Raw genomic sequence first — 19,327 nt, forward strand, 5'->3', positions numbered from 1 at the left:
CCGTGCGGCAATTGTAACTACCCCTGATATCCAGTTAATTTTTCCTGAAGGGTGTACAATATTTTCATGGTGTTCACACCAAATTTACACGCACGGCATGTTGCGCATTTAAAGAAGCCTTGTCTAGTAGGTAGCCAAATATATATATAAACACACACATATATATATATGTTCAGTGCATTCCTTTATGCGCCCAAAATATAGCCATATTACCAAGATCAAAATACAAAATAAAAATGATGCTGAAACAAACAAAAAAAGGTACAGCTTGTTCACAGTAAAAATAGTTCAGCATAATTATTACTGCTATTCATATTTGTTTTTGTTTGCTCTGAGAAGAAACTCAAGGGCTTTCCTTTAATGTCCATACAACAGCGGAAGACTACAAAGTCAGATAAGTGAAAGCATTATATAAGCAGACTTATGCATACAAATGTCAGCACACTTGCGCGTTACCAGTCACTGTACAATTTGGTTTAATTATTTTTCCTTTCTTTATACCTTTGCAGGATGGATGAATAAATGTACCAGTAGAACCACAAAGAAGCAGTCTTCCATGAAACAAGATGGCATGTAGCCCGACGCCAGGAGCCAGTGCTGGACGCCGCGAGCAATGAGGATAACCCCGATGCAAGACGCGACGACAGGAAGCCGCTAACTGCAAACACCTAGAACTTCATACCCATTGCTGCAGCAGTTATTCTTGACACGCTCTGTCCCTTAGGCACCCGTAAGGCGGTGCGAAGCAGCAGCAGTCATGAAGTGATCACTTTTCATCCTGGTCTACCATTCTAACCCTTTTACCTTGTGAGGCTTAGGCTCATTTTACAGGTTGGCACTGCAAATGTTGTAGCACAGAAGCAGCAGGAAGCAACATTCTTGGTAATGCAGAGCTGTCAAATGTGGTATGTGGTTGTACCCATCACTAGAAAGCAATCCCAGGTGATCCCGAGCAGAAAAAGGGGGCATTAAAATGTCCAACCTGAATAGGGGATGGTGTGTGGTTACAATGAAGGCCCCAAATCCATTGACTATCAGTGTAAGATTTCCACTGTCTGCAGGTATTTGATACCACCTTCAAAACTAGACAGTCCACCCAACTCTAACTAGAGCTTATGGACTGTCAGTTTGCAGACAGGGTACTCCGCCACATTCGTGTTGGAGCATCCTACCTGCCAAACTCTAAATGAGGCCCTGTGTTTCCCACTTGCCTTTTTGTTGGATAAACTGGTGAACTGCAGTCCATCCTTAAGCAGAAGAGCTGAATGTGAGAGTGCGGTGGGTGATGCAGCACCCCCACCATAACGTGTTGGAATTCAGAAGGTGAATGAGCAATAACGATGACTTTAGAGTTTGTTTTTAACTTGTCACATTTCCTTGTTCAAAGACAGAGGTCAAATGTAAGGCTATATCTTTTGTCAAACTGCTGCTTATTTGTTTAACATATAGATTGGTGTTTACTTTTCTTTCTCTGCCTGCATAATTAGAGGATTTTGTAAAATTGACTATCCGACATTCTTGCTGTGTGAGAGGAAAGGCTGTAGGATGACAGTTTTTCTGTAACACACAACAACATTTAAATACCTGTAAATAAACTTTAAAAATATTTCAAAATTTATCAGTTAGGAAAGCAAAAATGAAGCAAATTTTTTGTAAATCTGAAGTTGATGGAAACAAAGAATTTAATAGGATCAAAACAAATAAAGAGGGTGATTTACAAATAATAAATATTTGCTGAATCCCAATTTACACGCATCTCCATTTGTGCCCTACATAGTTTATTAGTAAAACCGCACGTCAGTGCAAAATTTACTACTATTTCAATGGAAAATGTGATGTCTGTAAATGATAGTGCATTACTACATACTGCTTTAGTAATATATTTGTGACAGTGTGCTTCAAAATGCACCAACTATATACTACTATATACTACATCTTCAGAAAGTGAGGAGGATGCAGTTATGTGTAGCAGCAGGCCGTTCCATGCTTTAGGGAGTGATACAGAAGAAGGCTTGACTGCTGGGTTTGGTTTCTGTATGTGTGAGATGTGTGCAAGTAGGTGCCCGATGAGCAGTGGTGTTTGGAAGGTTTGTGAAAGCAGATACGACTTTTGAGGTATGCTGGGCTAGTGTTATATAGTGCCTTGAAAGTGTGGGTGAGGAGTTTGTATTATGAGTTTGTGTATTGGAAGCCAGTGGAGATTGTTCAGGAGTGGTGTGAAGCAGCTGGGAGTTATGGGCATAACTGCTTAGTTTTATCAGAGTAAATGTGTCACTCTAAGGGTCACAAGTAAGACACTAAAAGGATGCCCACAATCACAACGCAGACATGGAAATGCCACAAATATGCAAACTTAGCACCTATGTAGATGTCAACATTGACATTCTGTACCGCTCTCTTAAGGTACGCCTGGCGCCCCAGCACTTAGTTTCTGTTTATTTTTTTAAGAAATCCTGCAGTCTGTATTAATGAAAACCGAAAATAAATGAATATTATAGAGGTTTACTGGCATACAGGCGAACGACCTCACTTGCCTTAGAATATAGACAAGTGTTATTCCTACCCTGGCTTCACAAGTGAAAGTAAATACGGTGCGCAAAGACTCTTAGGCAAGTCGTTGTCAAGTACCCTGGTAGACGGCGACGCTGTAAAACGCCCAATCGTGGATCTACACACAGCACCCTCTATACTAGGAGCACAGCGTCCAGCGCTTCAGCACCGCGGACAGCAGCCGCGTCACGTGCTCAGTCTCAGAGCAGGCGGCTCCGCCCCTTTCTTTAGATGCTCACGCTGCCCTCTATGACGTCAGCGCGCTGGCTGTCCTCGAACGCTTTGACCTGGAGCGGGATTTGGGTTGTGTAAAGTGTTTAAATTGCATTTCTATTGTCCCTTCCTACCCCTGACGAGGCACTGAAAGTGGTCGGTCGCCGCATCACGTGATCAGGTACGAGGCGGGGGGCCGTTCAGGGAGGGGGAGGGGGCGGGTGGGTGTTCTCTCTACTGCTCTTCAGCTGCAACACTACTCGGTGGCATAAAAGAGGGGATAAAGGAGGAGGGGAAGGCCGGTGACAGGCTACAGGGCCAGGAAGTGGAGGCAGGCCAGGCACTGAGGAGGCGGAGACAGGGTAGTGCTAAGGCGAAGTTAGAACAGGAGGAGCAGTCTACAGAAAGAAGAGGATTTGTTAATTTCAGACAATATCGCGAGTAAAATCAGCCACAGAACAAACACACCTTTAACTGAGTTGAAGATTGTTTAGGCAAGATGCACAAGGGGAATAAAGACGTCAGAAAATAAAGATTTGGAAGAAGGGACTCGATGCAGTCAGTGCATTGTTCCCTTTCCAGGGTTTTAAGTGGACCAGGTCCTGCCGGTGCTCAGCATGTGCACTTTTTAAAAGCAGGAGCTGAGACGGGCCCCTATCATGTTCCCCATTTTTGCCCTCACCCTCGGAGTGTAAAAAATAAAATCTTAACTCTGGAGCATTATCACCATTCTCTGCCTTTGGTGTAACTTCAAAGAGACTCGTTATAGTTATTTCACAGTCTCTTCATGTTGGAAGGGGAGCATCAATATTATATACAATGAAGTCATAGTTGTTGCTTATTTGTCTAATTCAACGAACAGCCATTGACAAAGCCAATAGTCCTGGCTTGTTGTAGGTGTAATAATATTACTTGTATTATATATCTGGATGTAATGACAGAAGCATCAAAATAGTAGTCCGGCGGCACTCTATGCAAAACACGCATTTTTAGCTTGCTTGTTTTTAAGCCACACTCTTAATTAGATCGGCCATGCCCCTTTGAGAGCACTCCCTCTTTTCTATCCCACTTCAGGGGTGTGGAATTTAATAAAATATCTACTTCTCCATGGGGCAGGTTGCTTCATAAATCTACTTGTCCTGTAATAAAATCCACTTGTCCCTTTGGTGCCATGTAGTGCAGCGACACATTATGGCAGAAATCTCATATATAAGAGCTCTGATATAGCCTCTTTGATTATGCCAGGGCTCATACCATAGTAGTGTTTGAATACTTGCAATCCCCTTATGTTTAATGCTGATCATTATGCAAGAAGGGGAATCCCCTCTTGCTGGTGGAAGCTCTGTTTTCAATACCTCCTGGTATCAACAAATTTAAACTGTTGAATCCGCAAATAACACTCTTTAAGCAAGTTCAATGTCCATCTCCAAGACATTTAATTTATTGAATGCATTATCCAGCTTGCAATTAGTTATCCAAAGACCCATTACATCTTAATAAACCCAATGCATTTCGGGTCATCCATTGACCCTTCATCAGGGGTCACTCAGTGTGTTTCTAAGAAAAAACGAAAACAGGAGACCATTCATCTTTTAATTCAAAAGTAGGCTTCAAATGTTTAAAATAGCACAATTACGTTTCACAATACTGGAGGCACTGAAACCCAGCGATGATGTTGATTCCAGTAAAGCATTGGCAAGATCTGAATTTTATTGAACTAAGAAACTGCATGCCCTACAGCCTCAAGGGATGAATGATAGAATTGAATATAATTGCGTTCTGTAACTGTGTATAGTTATGATATCATACTGAACCCCAATTTTCATTAGACATTTAGCGTTGTTAGGTCTGATTCACGCGTTCACTTGCTTCGCCATGGTTCCGTTTAAATACGTACACGTAATCACGTCATTCACTCAATTCCGGACTTTCGTTCTGGAAGCCGACGGGACCCAGGTAAGCTTTTTTATCTGTTTAAGTCATGAGCGTGTTAACTACTTAACTCTTTTGAAAAGAACATCACGCATTGGACTATTAACCACTAACGAGATAAATTGCCACGAAAGTATTTGCGCACTCCTTTTACACGGCACTGTTTACATCGTGGTAGCTGAGTTGCACTTGATCCCGTAACTATCACCAAAAAATCCACAGTTTCTGTTTGTGATGTTGATTCACTCGTTAACGCACACGCTACGTCTGGTCACTTCAGTCTTGCTGGGAGTTTTTCATCTGTATTTTGTTTCAGCACAGGTCTGATAACGTCATTAATCGGCACTGTTTCCTTATGGCTGTATTATGAACATAGGAAATGACATCTCGGCCATTGTTGCATTTTTTCGCCATAGTTTATTTGAACACGCCTTACTTTGGCATTTTCTTTCTAATGAGCACACATTATTTGCAGATTCAACAGTTTAAATTTGTTGATATCAGGAGGTATTGAAAATAGTGCTCCCACCAGCAAGAAGGGATTCCCCGTCTTGCATACTGATCAGCAATAAGCTCATTAGCGCCAATTGACTAGGCGCTAGTCATTGAAGCACTCTGGATTTAACATTTTGAACTTTTCAGTTGTTATATACGAGTGCACGTTGGCAACAGTTTTTTTTAATCCCCTTATGTTGCCACGTTTCCGCAGCTCTACATACTGGAGCTGATGGTATTGCTAAGCAATAGTTACAGGGTTAACATGACCTTTTGAGTCTATGCAAATCTACTAACTTGCATGTTTTAAGGGTTTTTAACAAGTCTTCTCTAATCTTTTCTCATACTGAGAAATGTTGGAATTTACTCCTGACAATGGCAGACGTAAATCATCTTCCAAAGTTAGAAAAAAAGTGGTTGGAGGGAAAGTGAACTTGCTAACACTCAGATTTTCGCATGGACAAATCTACACATACATTTGCTTGTCCTGAAATGCAGTTAACAAATATTTTCTAGGAGTACTATTTTCTTGTCCTACTCCTGTAAATAACTTGGGTATTCACGAAAGCCATATAGCTGCACTTAATGCAAGGACATATACAATGGGTGCACTTTTCTTTTGAGACTTTATTTAATATTTGGGTCCCCAATTTGATCTGGAGTTGACCATGACCTTTTGCCTTTATTAAAATTCTCTCTCTCTCTCCCACCACGTTCTGCTCTTTCACAAGGAGCATATCTGCATACAAAGTAGTTTTGTTCAGTGCCGTTAACTACTGTGGCAGTGTGTGCTTTGTGAGACCAAAAACAATTTTTGCTTTTGCCAATGTTTGATATAATTGTGAGGGCCCAGCAGCTCCCACACAAATAAGGTCTTACAAAAACCATGCCAAAACAAGTCGCAAACATTAACAAAACTAAAAAGCTGACCGCCAATTTCAGATTTATTGGCTTTGCCAATGCTTGTTTATTTTTCCCCATAAGCTTATTGCAACTGGTTTGACAGATTTTCCATTATTAATATTTTTGGGAAATATTAGCATGCATGAACACGTTACTAAATGATGCTGCAAAGAAATTGTACCTGACATTTTAGGGTTGTTTAGCTAAATATTTTTTTCCTGCTTTCATTTTTTTATGAACATTTTATTTTGAAAGCAAATAATCATCAATCTTGCTTTCAAGCTTCTGCAAATATTTGCATCAAATCAGAGAGCATTCTGGGAACATTATTATACATAGCCTCATATTGCTAAACTTTGAAAACGTGTGTACACATTTTTTTACTCGAGCCACTGTCAGTAGTGCCGTCAAAGCTTTCAACATTTACTTAGAGCGTTCACCCTAATAATAAAGGCCTTCAATTAATGAACCATCAATACAAGTATGAACAGCATTAACATAGGGACAACAATAGTACCTTAACAGCAGCCAGTGCCCTTCCGTGAGACATAATGTGGTACTGCAAACTGGCAGCCAAAGGGTTTGTGTTGTAGGGGGGTGGGCCTACTTGCCCAAGGACAAAATACACATGGAAACTTTTTGCCCTTGACTGCAAACAATATGTCCTGGGCGTCTGGCTTTAGGAATTCCACATCTCTGCCACTTAAAGCCTTGCCCCTATCCATTACAAGTTTTCAGATATAATGTACATGCCCGGTTTCATTTAGGTCCAACACTGATGGTGTTTTTTCCTCCCTATGTTCAGTTTTGATGGATTATGGATTTGAGGCAGATAAAGTGACTTTTTCTAAAATCACGTTGTTGGCATAAGTGGCTAAGCTAGGATTAGAATGTAAATCAAGGTTTTTCTCATTTCTTCCTTTTGACTCAGTGGAGTCCCCTTTCCCACGTGCTGACTCTATTTGAGAGCAATATAGTCTAGAGAAAAGGAGGGTGGATCAACTACTGATCATTTTTAAATGATCAGCAGGTATATAAAATCATACTTCAAATAATTACTTGTTAGCATTCAGCGCCCACTTCGAGGAAGCATTTTTAACGTTTTAAATTACAAAGTAGCTTAATGATAGCATTGTGATGTTATTATCGGTGAATACAATCTCAATGTACGCCATGATATATGTACACATATCATATGTACCGGAATTGACATTGTTGTCGATGTATGTCATGACAATTGTATGCATAATAATGAGAATATCAGTAAATGTAAATGTATTATCAATCACCGCCATCTTATATGTACACGTAATAACTAACACGTATCATTGCTGTCGAATACACACGAGATGACATCCCCCATCAACCCGAGTCAGAGATACATGGACAGACAGGCCCTGCGACCTTACCCAAACCCTAGCCTACTGTCATAGATGGGGTTATACTTGGCCCGAAGACACATGCAGAAATAAGGAAATCCAAGCTCGAGCCCACTGATAGGCAGCTACACCACAAAAGGTCAGGGGAAATTGGCCCCAATAAAACACGTTTGGCGGCCAAAGGGATGCATGTTCCCAAAATACCACAGAGTCAGATGCCACTTGTAGTAAGGAACACTCAGTCAGTCCGAACACAGCATGCACTCTACAAGCAGTGATCGCACGCTCCCCATGCCGGACATCTGGACACATACACACTGGCCCACAAAGTTGAGAGCCACCTGTGCCCCCTTATCTGATGGTTGAATTTATGGTTCATGACTATGTCCAGAGTTACATGCTCTACAAGAATGTGTAATCAGTTTATTGTACTTCAAAAATTGTATACAATGCCAGCCAAAACCTCTGTACATCGAGACAATCATCAGACACGACTCCGTTGCTGCTCTCCCGGCTGCTGCATTTAATTAAAACCACTTGTTCCTGGTTTACCAAACGCCTCTTGTCTTTTAATTTTTCAAGATAAATTCATATCTGAGCAACAAGTTGGCGAGCCTGCCAGGAGAGATTGGTTTATCAAGCCGACTGCTGCAGAAAGACAAGGAACCCTGATTGAACGTTTTCACATTTGCGCAACAAGACTGGTAATCAGACGCCATAATTGATTAAAAACTCTGCTGAATCTGCGGGCGGGGGCCTGTCCAGTTGTAGCTCTATTGGATAATTAACCCAAATACTATGCAGGTTTACTACTTCAAGAATTAACGTCCTGGGCCACAGAAATCGCAGCAATACCACACAATCAAAAAGGCTTCTGCAAGAATATGGGGACCACTACTAACATCTCAGTCCTCTCATTAATAATAAACGCCGCTCTTGCAACAAAACATCCACTGTACCTGTGCTTTATCAACTCAGCTATAGCTCAGCGTTCGACCATATAACTAGAAACCTATTGTGACAAAAACTAAAAAGGCTGAATATCCAATCGCTGCTTTTAAAACAACAAATTATTTTGCACAGCAACACCTGGGTGCAAGTTAAACTGGGCGAAGGAGACCATCTAACAAAGAAGATTCCAACAACCTCCGGATTGAAACAAGGCTGCGTGCTTGCCCTAATACTTCTTCATCTTTTTTTATGGCAGAGTTATCAGCCATTCTCAATGAAAGCAACTCACATGCTCTTAAGCTAGGGGGCCTCCAGCTATCCAATCTACTCTATGCAGATGACCATTAGTCATACACCCATACGCCTACAGCTCTTGCTCGACATTACATCTCGATATTCGGAGGTCAACAAACCAAGAAAAAACTAAAGTTATGAGTGTAAACACCCACAAAATAAAATCAAACCACTACTGGTACCTGGCAACATGCAAGCTGGAAGCCGTACAAGATTATAAATACCTGGGAGTTATCGTCAATAACAAAGGGAACTACACAGCACAACGTGATGCCATTAAAAAAAGGGGAATAATGACAGCAGTGGCACTAAGAAACCTAAAAAACAAGATCTCGGGCCCATGTTTTCTCCCCCTAACTAGGGTGATTCAGGCAAAACTCATACCATCTATCATCTACGGAAGCAAAGCCATGAGAGGGAGAGATGCTGAAACACTGGATTGCACTATAGCAAGAGCATTGCGAATGATCTATGGGTTACCAGGATACACATCTCCGCAGAAATGAGGCTAGAATTCGCAATACCAAGACAAGAGCTGGCCTATACAGGAGCATTTATTAAAAGCTGGTATTAAATCAGAAGAGGGCTGCCAGAATCGCTAAATGCCTACCTATGGAAAGAACTGCAAGCCAAAGAGGCATACCCAGCCAGACGCTATTTGGACAGCTCACTTGTTCAACTGGAGTTACTTGCTCTGCAAGAATTTGTAATCGGTTTATTGTACTTCAAGAATTTTTTATAATGCCAGCCGAAACCTCTGTACATCGAGAAAATCATCAGACACGACTCAGGTGCTGCTCTCCCGGCTGCTGCGTTTAATTAAAAGCACCTGGTTTGCCAAACGCCTCTTGTCTTTTACTTTTTTCAAGATAAATTCATATCTGAGAAACAAGTTGGCGAGCCAGCCAGGAGAGATTGGTTTATCAAGCCAGACTGCTGCCGAAAGACAAGGACTCCTGATTGAAAGTGTTAACATTTGCACTTCAAGACTAGTAATCAGACGCAATAATTGATCAAAAGCTCTGCTAAATCTGCGGGAGGAAGTCTGTTCGGAGGCCGCCGTCACAGGGTAAGAGACTAGATCTGATCCTTAATCCCAGCATCCTTGTCGATCTTGGGGTGGACCATGGCCTAATTGCTTTCCTGCATCGTTTCTATGAGAGAGCTGCAGCCAGTGTTAGATATGGGATGAAGGGGCAATGCACCTCGGGATTTCCTGTCAGAAGAGGGGTGCGTCAGGGCTGCGTGCTGGCCCCCTTTCTTTTTAACCTATATATAAATGGTATGGCCGAGGCACTTCTCGAGGGGGGCTCAGATTTTCCGCAAGTTGGCGAGAGAGGAATTCCTGCTCTCCTCTACGCCGACGACGTGGTCATCATAGCGCGCACAGGCATACAAAAAGCCCTGACCAGTTTTAGCACTTTTATGGGTGATCTTGGATTAAAAATAAACCTCTCTAAGACTTTCACAATGAATTGTGTATCTGGGTCTCGGAGCACTACTGGCCGAGACATCTTTCTGGAGGGAAGTAAGATAGCTAACACAAGGACCTTGTCCTCAGTAGCTACAACGATACTTGGAGTCAAGCAATCGCCCAGAAAAAACTGTCCTTTAAAAGATCCACTAGTGCCTTGACCACTTTTACTAAAAGATTAGGGAGGAAACCACCATGGGAGCTTCTACATATATATATATAAGGCTCAGTGTGTATCGGCTGCGGTATATGGGGCTGGGGCATCTCTAATCCGACTTCCATGCAAACAGTAGAAAATCTCTCTCTTCGTTTTATTCTTGGTGTTCCTCCTGGTACGTCCTCTTTCGTTTGCCATGAGGAGTTGGGTCTTTCATATATTATGGATCTTAATAAACTCGAGCCCTTACTCCTTTGGCACAGAATTTGGTCTAGTGAACAGACCCAATTAAATCGTGATATCCTGTACGATTGCATGAAGCTTGATGGAGCATTGAAAATTCCTTGGCTTAAGTACATATTCCAGTTTGCCAAAGATCTTGGTCATCCTGAGTATTATTTAAAACTGAACTCAATGACCCAAATGTCAAGGAAATCCTTGAAGAAAGATAGTTTGGATATATTGGGAGTTGTGAGATTAGCGGTTGAGGCCCCAAAACCCACCGTCATCTACCATCAGCTAAGGCTTACAACTTTTGATATGGAACCCTACTTAAATTTTGTCTCTAAAGACCTTGACAGAATGGTGTTTATGAGATTCCGATTAGGAATAGTCCACAGAATTTTGACTATCCCGCTTATGAATGACTGGTCAAGAGAACTCCCTCGGTGCATGTGTGATTTGACATCAGAACAGTCTACCATTCACTTATTCTTTTTTTGTAAATGTTTTAATGAATTAAGGAAATTCTGGATACTTCCTATTTTAAGCTCCTTTGGCCTAAGACAATGTCGTCCAGCGCTCATTCAATTGCAATATTTAGAGAATGAACTTGTGGCTTGGAGGGTTTCTAGCTTCTTGAAGAAAGCTGTGAGGCTGAGGAAAAGTATGTGCTTTGATCCTTGATGGGCTTTTCCCCTTTTAAACCTGTTTTGTATAGAAAAATTAAAATATAGAGTTTTATAATTCTCTTGAGATCTGTATTTTTATATATTGTGATTTGTCTTTTGTATAGATTCTGATGCTTGCTTTTATGATTATATGTATATGATCGAATAAAGCTTGATTTGATTTAATTTGATTTAATCCAAGCATCTGGCGCGTGGCAAACTAGGAAAAGTGTGTAGATCACTTTTTCCCTAGTCAACAAGCTAGGGAAGGTGAAGGTAGTTTATAGTTTAGTTTGCTTGGACAGCTAAACGTTGCACAGATGGTACGCATAGGCCCTGGGTGTGATATGGAGTCACTTATTTAATTTCTTTGCTTGGACCGCTGAGCATTACACAGATAGTATGCATAGGCCCTGGCGATATAAATGGTGTATTCCGGACGTTAGGGAAAAATTTGGACCTTGGTGAATAAGGTATAGCTTGTATCTGGCCAGGGAGGTCCAATAATTGTCGGATTGTTCCTTCTTCTCCACACAAATCATTGCTATTTTTGTCCCCAAGCCGATACTGACAGACTATCGGGCTCACTTAGTTCTGTGTACCTCGCAGAGCATTCTCTCTTCATTGGGCAGTAGGCGCTAGGAGCAGCTAAGATTTTTGTTCAAAATATTTTTTCTCTGTCAATTGTTTTTCTTCTATTTTCATTACGTTTTTCAGTTTTTGCATTGTTGCTGTTGTGGTGCAGTTGAAATTTGCAATTGTATTTTATGTTAAAATGTTATGTACTCTTAGAAAGGTTTATGGGTATATGAAATAGCAACATTTTTCCCACAAGTCATACTCCATATTTTCTATTCCGCTGCTGTATAGCAACTCGTATTGTTCTGGACTAACCATTGCACTTTCTTACAGGTTATTTTATTGTGTTGGCTTTGTTTACTGTTAAGTGTTTTATGTGATGCATCATTTTCCTTAATAGAGCTCATAACCAGTAATTATTGTCAGCACAATCCTGTGTACACAGTTTTCCCACGATCAGAGTAGAGTTTAGAATTATTTAAAACTCTAGAAAATTAGAAGTTTACTAACCCCTTGTAACACAGGGCCGGGGCAGGGAGGAAAAGAACCGCTCGGTACAGACTGGTGGCGTGTGGAATTGACGTCCCCTCCCTCCCTGCCCCATTACCAGCATGAGTGGAGCTGTGGAGAAGCCGGTCCATGGGCGGTATCGGGTGAACCGGAGGATGACTACACCTTTAACTGGCAGACACAGGAGAACGTAGCTCCACCCACCGATGACGAAGGCTGCTTCCAACTGAGTAAAAACACGGAAGGAGAAGTACTGGTGTGTGACGTCACCCGAGGAAGTTGGAGAGCGGAGCGGAAGATCGAGAGAAGGAGCATTTACCGGCGAAGAAGAAGGAGAGGACGAGAGAAGCAAGCCAGGAGGCCAACGGTTCAGTGAAACGCCGTGCCACACTCCCGAGGGAGGAGTGTGGCTGCAGCAGGTACGGCAGCCTTTTGCGGGTTGGGTCGGGAGACGGGGTTCTTCTAATACTTAACCTCGTTGTTTGTACCTCTGGTTAAACGACCGCAATACCGCTTAACTACCCTAGTGTAAATACTCCCTTTCCTCACTATTACGGCACACCGTGGCACTACCAACTGTTTGGGAATTGTACAGCACATTAGCACTGGTGTCCCCTGCACTCCCCTGGTTTCCCTAAGGGCAAGTATAGAAAGAGATCCCTTTTCTGACAGTCTCTCCTTGTTTCCTTTACCCGGCTGGGACCTGAGATATTCCACCGCAGAAGAGTTGAAACCGGCCCTGACAGTACCCCCAGAGAAGTTACCTGAAGAGGGCGTATACACAGGGGCAGAACCCTATACCAGCACGGATCCCAGGGACTTTCAAAGAGATAGACTGTCAACCAGATACAAAAAGACTTTAACAAAAATAAAACCCTACTTACCCAGATCTAGTCTTCGTCCCCTTTCTGGCACCCCACCACACCCCTTAAAAAGTTTCCTAACTCATTCTGCTGTCACAGCTTGACCACATATAAACTAGATTCCCCTCACAGCCTAGGAAGCTAGAGAAACACTGCCGTGAGTAGCACGCACATACCAAGGCGTACGCATTCCCGTCCTGATGGGGAACATGTGATCCCAACATAATAGAACACATCCAGAGCAAGCGTACAGGCCAGATATGTAGGTCAAAGAGGGCTAAACGAGGGGCCCTACTAGAACTATGAGCCATCTTCAAGGTGGTCCCATCTTGCAAAGTTGTCTTCGAACCTGCAAGCAAGGTGTCTACCCCTCCCCCACCATACGCTGGTAGGGAGGTGCTCTCTTTGATTCCTGCCATCCCAGCCACCCAGGCGCTGGGTTACACCAATCCACTAGCTGAGGGGGTCGATGCCCCTCCCCCATCGGGCAGCAGGTCACCAGACAGGATAGGAAGACTACCAACCAGCCTAGGCAAGGATGGCCCCCTTCCCGTTCGGTGCCAGGCTCCTCCAAAGTTCGGCCCCCCCCCCACCCATTGGCTGCAACACATCAAGCCCCAGCCAAACAAGGAGCACATGCTCTATACTGCCCCACAGAGTGCTCTAGAGTCAAGGGAGGTACTTAGCAGTTCTGGAAGATGATACCACCAATGGGGTGGGGGATAGGGGCCCGAGCCCTCCGAGATCTAACATTGAGGGGGGAGCCATAGGATATGCTCCCCCAGGGTATGCTCAGTCTACTGTGGAAGCATTGGGAAGTGAGCTTGAGGTCAAAACGATACCAAGGAGAACCGCACACAGCACTGAGCAAAGGAGGCAGCCCAGGTGGGAGTTAGAGGAAAGGCGCAAGTGGGAATAGAGAGAGAAAGAGCTCTCGCTTTGAAAGGCCAAAGGAAAGAAAGAACAACCCACCTCCCCGTAGAGGAAGCCAGAACAAGGTCCTGGACTCAACATGAGGATGAGCCCGGGGAAGAGTCAGAAGAGAGCCTCTAACAGAAATCCAAATTCCACCTGGTCATTGGCATAGGAGAGGGGACGACCAAGACATAGGAAACTGAAACACAATTAAGACGTAGGAGAAGCAAATGGCACCTGCACGCATGAGGAGAGAGACGACGAGGACATCCAGCACTTCCATTGAGCGTGTCGGTCAGACAAATTGACCCCTAGAGAGATAGTGTCCAAAAAAAAGGGCAAGGTCTTCAAGTGTACATTTTGCCACCTGCTAGCCCGCTGAAATGAAAGTGAGCGCCAGTATGATAAACCCTGTCAGGAGGAGGGATCCTTCGACCCAGAAGACATGGCCGTCACAAAAGACTGCATCCTCCACGGAAGGGGATATCAACTTTAGTACTTCCCCTACATGCTGGAATGTCTGAGAATATAGGAACGATACGTTGGGGAGAAACCGATGGAGCCGCTCTATGCCAATAATGTATGCTACTACAGAAGAGTGTGTCAGAGACCATCTGTGTGCCATGGGCACAGATGGACAAAGAAGGGCCCAGGAACAAACTGCACCCATTGATGGATGGGTTAGGAAAGTGGATGTCATGCTTTGAGAAAAACACTGCAGTAATCAACTTAGCTATAGGTGACATCAAAAGTCTTTTCAGCAGCCTCATCGGACAGCTGACCGACACAGTATTTTTCCCATGCCCACATCCTGGCATTCATGCTAAACAACACCAAGCATAACAGGGCCACATTCAACTTATTTAGACACCAGATATGGACGGTCCTGAGCAAGATGTTCCTTGACTGCCCAGATGTGGGGGGATTGATGGCAGAGAGCATGAAGCCTGACGAAACTGTGTCTGATTTCCAAAATAGGTTGAGGGAATGATGGGGACAAGAGACAGGATAGCCCTGTACCGACACAGGTCCCCAGCTTGCATTCTTCTACAACATACTCAAAAAGGGACTGTCCACTGAGATATAGAGCGGACTAGATGGCGTAGTAGGGCTCAGTACTAAACCTTGGTGAGAAATACAGGCACACAAATTCCCTTATTACCAGAAAAGACAGGAGAAGGACACGGAAAAGCAGGAGCAAGCCCAAAGAGACACCGCCAAGCTGGTCCAACAAAAATTGAAAAAGCCCTTCCTCGAGGGGGCCGCGCTGGCTGCAAATGTACAAATAGCGCCAATCTTAAAGGGAGCGCCACCTCCGAACTCAGGGGGTATCCACCGTGTACTAGCGGTAGAGGTCAGGGAAGCTGGCTTCTACCAAGCTTCATAGAGTGCTGTTATCATCACAGAATGAGACACATTGCCGACTGATGGCGAAAATGTATCACATGCAGAAAGGAATAATTCCAGGACAGCTCCCACAAAATACCCATCCACAAAACCAAGCCCAGAGCAACATAAATGCATCATACAATCGGCCTCAGGGAAATCAGACAACAGCCACCCCGCCACAGCAGAAGCTGGGTGGTTGGCTGAGCACATGGTAACTGCCGCAGCAGACAGGGAGTCTAGCCCAGCAAGGACCGGGGCCACAGCCACGTCATGGAGGGGTGACTGTCTTGGGAGACAATGCCCTTGCACATTTGCAAAATGCAAACACGCAATAAGTCCAAAACCACCCTCCAACCTGACGTATCTCCCTCATGCGCTTTCCAGATACATTTACTTACCTGCATTCCTGAACAACTTTAGGGCTGCAGTACACAATATCGATAGGGAATCCGCGCTAGAGTTTGCCATCCAGGTGCCCGCAAGGGCCCAGGCATCTCTCTGCTGTTGATCCCCTGCGGTGGGGTTGGCTGGCCATGCCCTGGGGGGAGACAGCCTAATGATGGGACTGGGCGGTCCCTGGCCGGTGCATTGAAACTGGTATCCAGGCCCACTCTTTCAAATCCAGCCTTGAACGAACTATGTAGGTCTCAACAGCATCACAGTTTCCACCAAATGGAGGCCCCCCTTACAGTTCCAAAAGGAAGCAGACCCTGTTGAGAGCCTGGTTTCCCATACACCTAGGACAAGGATGTCCTCAAAACTCTGAAGCAAGCAACCACATGACACCCAGTCCGTAGAGCAAATCGATCATGGCGAGTCTTAACCTCACCTGCCTCTCGTTAAAGCACAGCAAATAAGCACAGTCCCTCCTCTGCTGAGCCACAGAAGGGCCATGAACATCTCCCAGACAACCTCCAGTATACTTCTTTAGAGGCAGCATCGCCCAAAAGCATAGGTAAATGTCCAACAAAATCAGCATAAAGAAGCCCAAAAGTAGCCCAGAATACCTGAACCTTCCAGAACAATGACGTAAGCTATTCATCCAACTCCGTTAGGGAGAACCTAATTAATCTCATTATACGCCATGTGCAGAGACTAGAGGAACATGCAAATGCCACAGAATCATCACTATTACCGCCAAAGCCCCTAGAAATCATTACACATCCACTTCCCTTTACATTGCACAACACACATGCAGGTCAAAAGGCTACCCTGCACCGATAAAAGGACACACACACACATACATTTAAAGGAAGCAAACCGCAAAGTAAAGTAATCACCCCAGCCATAGCGGGGGGGGGAGGGAACCAAAGTACCCACAAAATAACCTTAAGCCAACCTAACCTTACCGTTACCCCACTAAAAAGTTTCACACCTAAATAAGCTACAGAATGTACCCCTATAAAGGAGGCACAAGAACTTCCCAAAACCTGTATAACGATATGTGTTTTCCAAGCTAGCCTACAACCCCCAGCTCTTATCCAACAGGTCTGCAATTGAGCTGCATGTGTACCATCATTATGGCGGCAAACAAACCCCTTCAGATGAAGCTCCAAAAGGACTTCAACAAGGCCCAATTGCTCAAGAACACAGATAGCAATCTGCATTTATGGACACTTTTTTACAAACAGACCAAGCACAGACATCCCTGGGCGCCCAAACGACGGACATCTCCCCTGGAGACCATCCCAAGACCTGCAAATGTCCCGAAGTTATGCATTTATGTATTTGTGTACATTCTCTGTCTAGCATGGGTGCTCTTGTGCCCCTCCAAAGCCAGATACCTGCTTAGTTTCATGGAGCCTACCTCAACATTCTTGCAGCGCTTGAGTAGGGACCTCTTCCACCTTACTTACACTTACACTGAACTGAACGCTAGCATTCCACATGCACTACACAGAGCACTCCTACACAACACATTGTATCAGCACATGACCACCATGGGCATCCAAACCACAAACGGGTCGTGTTACATTTGTTCGATGATACCCCACACCGTAGGCGCAGACATGCTTTACTTACCACAAGAAATATCCCCTGAAAAAGCAAAATGTCTCATCCACTTGTGCCTATGTAGGATTAGGACCAAGATACAACCCAATAGAGTAGAACCCCATAGAGCAGTAGTAAAGATCTCCCCACAGCACTTTTTACCGAACCTAGTGACACTCAAACCGAGCTAGACTGGATGCACAGAAGGGGCACTATAAGTGAGGACACTGTTTGGCCCAGAGTATTTGTAGAGAAGAGGTTCTTAGAGGTAGTAAAACCACTGCACCAGTACACAAAAATATCCTCTCCCTCCTCCGTCTGTGGTCCTAGGGTAGCCCTTAACATATTTGGGGCAGCCTTTCTTAATGACAAATGGACCCCCTGAAATGGAATTCCCACGTAGGGCCATTCACCTTGATGACGCTAAGGAAATGAGTCCCATGGATTTGGAAAAAAACACAGATACCCCATGCCAAGAAATCTAGGATACTAAGATGAATAGGTACACATGGTTGGAAGGGAAAGGGCAACCTCCAATTGTATGGAAACTTACACTGTATTCTTTGTGTTTCAGAGGCAAAGGAACAATACCACTTGATACTAATGAAAACTGTGACGTTATACTGCACATACCGTACCTGCAATGGGGCACCTCCACGTTGCTGGATTACCACTGGTAATGCAGAGAATTTGCCTATGCACAGCTCGTCCCCGCATGGCGGGGCCTCTGCACCCTCGTGACCATACACACCCCACCCTTGCCATCCCTGAAGAAGATCTGCCTGAGTTGTTCCAACATTCGCTACAGAAGAAAATACCTCTGTTGCATCATGCTTGAAGAAGAACTGCTAACTATTTGTGCTGGGCTCAGAACTAAGGCATTCCTGAAGAATTCAGACTGTTTTCTGACACTCAGGTGAACGCAGAAGGTTCCATACCCTTTTTCACCCTACAAACACAAACACCTGCTGGTTACAGATAACCAGGTGGAAACTACTGAAGATGATTAATGACACTGAACTCAGCCTAAATGTTATCAGGGAAGAAGCCAAGAGCCATCTGCCTCCAGGTGATGCAACATCGGTACGTGTTGGACTTCATGACCGTGATGCAGGGTGGGGTGTGTGCCAAGATTGGTGCTTTCTGTTGCACATTTATTCCTGGTCGTGATCTCGAAAACGGAACTCTTGCTTTTGCCATCCAAGCACTGCATCTTCTACAAGCTCACATGAAGAAGGAGGGAGGTGCCCCTGAGCAGAACTGTTTTCATTGTATTGTTTTCTCTCTCCCCCTCTGGGTAACAAAACCATACATGTCATTGCTTTTGGTTCTCATTTTTGTACTACTATTGTGTGGTTTCCTACAAGTGCGGATTACCTTCTGTATAAATGCAGTCCTTGCAACAGGTAGTATGCAAATAGCTAGAGAAAGGATAGCAGACACAACAGAAACACTCCCAGCTTCGAATGATGTGACTGTCATGACATATTAGAAAAATTATGATGTTGTAAATTCAACCAGAAGGGGGAATGTTAATATCTGTGAATACAATGTCAATATTCGCCATGCTATATCTACACATAACAATGTCAGTACCGGTACATATGATGTCAGTGTACGCCATGACAAATGTACACATAATAATATTGGTAAATGTGATATCAATGACTGTCATGTTATATGAACACGTAATAACAAACTTGTATTATTGCTGTCAAATCCACCCGAGACGACCTCCCCATCAACCACGAGTCAGAAATAGGTGGTCAGACAGCCCTGCGACCTAAACCTACTGATTGATAGGTCACAGGTGGGGTTACACTTGGCCTGAAGACAAACGT

General features: G+C 44.0%; 1 protein-coding gene across 2 annotated transcripts in view; it reads left to right on the forward strand.

Moving 5' to 3' along the window:
- Positions 1 to 2,783: 2,783 nt before the first annotated feature.
- The window catches only part of OGDHL (oxoglutarate dehydrogenase L), a 683,466-nt gene continuing 666,922 nt past the window's right edge, over positions 2,784 to 19,327 (forward strand). Inside the window, exon 1 of one of the 2 annotated variants that reach the window (XM_078643351.1) lies at positions 2,784 to 2,944. The gene's annotated coding sequence lies outside the window, so the exon portion shown is untranslated. The remainder of the gene's footprint in view (positions 2,945 to 19,327) is intronic. The other variant, XM_078643352.1, reaches the window with a different exon arrangement.

Source organism: Lissotriton helveticus, chromosome 5_1, assembly GCF_964261635.1.
Source record: "Lissotriton helveticus chromosome 5_1, aLisHel1.1, whole genome shotgun sequence".
Lineage (NCBI taxonomy): Eukaryota > Metazoa > Chordata > Amphibia > Caudata > Salamandridae > Lissotriton > Lissotriton helveticus.